At 34.0% G+C, this 3,893-nt stretch overlaps 1 long non-coding RNA gene across 1 annotated transcript; it reads left to right on the forward strand.

Moving 5' to 3' along the window:
- Nucleotides 1-392: 392 nt before the first annotated feature.
- Nucleotides 393-1,954, forward strand: LOC148603648 (uncharacterized). The gene is made up of 3 exons (XR_015916857.1): nucleotides 393-523; nucleotides 1,388-1,476; nucleotides 1,745-1,954. It is a non-coding gene; the product is annotated as an uncharacterized LOC148603648 (long non-coding RNA).
- Nucleotides 1,955-3,893: the final 1,939 nt, after the last annotated feature.

The raw sequence follows: 3,893 nt of genomic DNA on the forward strand, positions 1-3,893 counted from the left end.
CCCTCTGTTTTTCTAGAAACACCCACAGAAATGCCCATAAAATGTTATGTCATGATTAAAAGAAGCGAAACTATGACACTCTAAACTAATCGGTTCTAACGGTGCAGACGGATACTCTGTACACCATAACGATCCACATATTCAATATTGAAGCATAGTCAAGACCGTTGCAAAATTTTAATTAGTACATGTAGTTGTTTAAACCCTCTCAAAATACTTAGCAATCCAAATGACATTTAGTGCAAACAAAAAAAAAACAATCATACAATCACGGAAACTAGGAATAAAACATGTTCATGTCATAATATTTCAAAATACCAAAATATTCTTATTGACATATTGTTTTGATTTTTTCATGACAATGATTTAAACCACCAATCAAATCAACACATTTTAAAGTGCTTTTCCTCGTTTATATGTCTTCCAGATTGTTAGCATGTTGTTGGTCCTCCTGGATAGCGTGTATTTAAGCATGACACAACCCGAACGATACGAACTGTATGACCTTACAGCCGTTTAAGAGGTATGTAAATATTTCAAAAACTTTTATTTTCAATTACTGTTTTGTAAAACTAATGCAGATTTATAGGTCCGACGGTCTGGGCGTGTGCCTTTAGGTTTTACTATACTTTTCATTTCTTTATTTCTTTACCCAACCATTTTTATACACGTCTTTATGTTTGGTAATCCATTGGCCCGCTACAATAAAATGTGTATCAAACAATTAACGTTTCAAAGAAATAGATATAGATATCTTAAAGTGAATGATGCATCTCTTGCTGCAAGTCTTTATTGCAATTTAGTTTTAAAAAACTAATGAATAATCTCATGACAACAAAATTTAAATTTCATTCAATATATGCATGTCCATTTTCGGAACTGTGTACAGCAGATGGAAAATTAAAACTTAACCGTGTAGATTTAGGAATTATGTAAAGCAAAAATTAAAACGGAGGGAGAAACTTGACCCATATAGTGACCTTGAGGTCTGCATTAAAACAAGAACTGATCCACCTATTTTGAAACCCACGAACCAAGTTCGTATTTCATTGAATGAAATAAAAATGGGATCGAGAACTCATTTTTTTTATAAATAATTTGGAATATTTTAATGCTTAATTAGTTATATACTGCGATTCATTCCTAAGTTTTCTCATCAGACCGTTTAAGCTTTCGAACCAAAATATGATCAGTTATTAATGCAATGGTATCTAGGAATGCAACTCCACGGTTTAGTACCAATATATAAATTTTCAAAAGAGGTTTTGTAAAAGAATAAAATACTCAGCTGGGTTCGGTCCCTGGAACGTTACCTTTCAATAATCTCGGGTCGGGCCTTTGTTGACAAGCCACCACTGCGCGAAAATATGTGCGTATTTTTTTACAGGGGAATGGCGTCATTGTTGATAAATTTGGTAGTATTGGTGGTTTTGGTGTGTCTGACATCAGCTGGACCATTCTTCGTAGGCCGCCCCGGTAAGCTATCCGGTATCTATGTAGTCCGATTCACTCTGTCAGTTAAATAACTATAAAATAAATAATTAACCATATCTACCTTTACTTGTATTGAATCAACCGTAAATAGAATAATCTAGACATTACACGAACAGAATTTTTTGTAGCCTTTATACTTTAAATTTCTTTTTAATTTCTTCCTAGTCACAATTTTCATATTTCATTTGTCTCTTTCCATACTTATTGGTAAAACTAACAATACTGTTATCGACCATCCTAATTTCAACAGGTATGTGGGGTCCTCGACCACCGATGTATTACGGTCCAGGACCAATAGAACCTTACTACGGATGGGGAGACGACAATGGTTGGGACAGAGGATATAACACGTGAAGACTACATACACAACTGGAGTTATCTTTCTTTGAACATTTTAAAGAATTGCCATTGAAATGATTTTATTGTTTATAAATATTGATTTTAATATTAGTGAAATATACTGGATGTCTTTATTACTGGACGAATACTATGTATAGCACTGCTGAAAATACATTGTATTGTCGTTTAACAAATGCAGTGTGTACGCTTCCTACTCCAAATACAAAATTAGTTTTCTGCTGGACAAAGCATTTTTTAATGCTGGCTTTGGGTATCAGTATATTTTGGTACACATAAAAAAGAAACAAAAGCAAATGAGCAACTCGAACTCAAGAAACTGGGAGCATGAATTAGGTGCACCAGAAGGGTAAGCGTTTATAAAAACTGTTTGTAGTTACACATTCATTGATTGGTATATTTACAAAATGCTGATTTTTTACTGTCATTTCTACTGATTTGATCAAGTCTGTATGTTTTGACCTGTGATATAAAATGTGATCTAAAATTTTTAATTTTCATCTTTTTAATTTCTTATCAAATCATGTTGAAGAAAAGGCAGATCGTCCCTCATTGTACCCTATCTATGATTTTCATGGACATTTTCTATATACAATTTCATGCATTTGTAATTAGAATGCATGATACTTTGTTCCGATATGGTTTGTCAAGTGGATAAAAACGATGGCTTGGCCATGTGAAAGTAAGGTCAAAGGCAACAAGAGTTAAAGCGATATAATTAATTTGAGAGTCCATGGACAAACGAGAAAGCAAGAGTTCTAGAGAAAAAAACTAAACAAAAAATGCATTAACATGAACATAAAATATTGATAAATACACAGAAAAATGAAAAGGTAATAGCTTTGAATAGCAGAGCAGGATGATAGTCCTCTGCTTTTCAGTTCCTTGAAAAATCATATTAGATATTGAAGCTCATTTGACACACTCTGGTGTCAATTATTAGTGATTGAGTTGCCTTCCTCATTTCGACATTTTTTGGTTTTGAATGCTTACTTTTCAATCTTGAACTTCTTAATAATTTTGTTCGATTGCTGCAGATAAGAGGTTACTTCTTGAAACACGTTTACAGCATGCAGAAATTAGCAATATTCATATGATTGGTATTTTTCATCTATAGGAAACACACTGACTTGCTAACATACTAGTAATATGAAAGGTGAATGGCAGACAATTTTGACTTAGGTGAAAAAAGTTTCAATCGCGGGGATGACTACACCATATTGGTTTAGAGTCGTAATTTTAACCTGAGGTAAAATATAAACAGATCAACAAAAGACAAAACGTCAATGTGCAACATCGGCCAGCTCTGGACTTTTCCTGGGTTGTGAGACAGCTAACATAAGTCGATAATGTAATGTTATTAACAATGGAAATTGTCAATATGAAATGTTTAAGTCTATACATCTGCTCCTTCATGTACCCCGAAAATTACTTTCAAATTCAAAGCAGGATGTGTATACGTTTAGGTTACAGACCACCAATTCAACCAATGAGCATTTGGAACGTACGCAAAAATAGTCCTACGCAGAAATTACCCCTGTTCCTCATAGTGCTGTGAAAAAAGTTCTCATCTTATTTAAAATATTTAAACAGTTTCTGAAAGGAAAAACATTTCTGTACATTTTATAGGTGCATTTTGCTTCTTGTGATGTGAAGCCTAATCTCCATAATGATTTTTAAATATACCCCTATCTTGTGAAAACACTGGGATTTCCCATGCTATTTATAGACCCTTCACTTCCGGTGACCAGTACTGCACTGCAAGTCTGCTAACCCCACATGCCATTCTGAGGATTGTGAGCTGACATATGTAGAATCATGCTGATATATAGTCCTCTGCAGGTTAAAGTTAAGGTAAAGTCCAGAGAAGCCATTGAATATTGTGAAATTAGCATAGAAGCCTATGGGAAGTGGAATTAGTGGTTTTTAGCCTTGAAACGTGGACGGTTGCCTACTAAGGTGAAAATGCAAATGTCTTTTTGTTTGACACTAGGTACTTTAATGTTTTTTTCTCTCTCTTACTTTCATACGTAGAGGGATGC

Source organism: Perna viridis, chromosome 11, assembly GCF_037379345.1.
Source record: "Perna viridis isolate PV_CMFRI_1.1 ecotype Kerala chromosome 11, ASM3737934v1, whole genome shotgun sequence".
In the NCBI taxonomy this organism is placed as follows: Eukaryota; Metazoa; Mollusca; class Bivalvia; order Mytilida; family Mytilidae; genus Perna; species Perna viridis.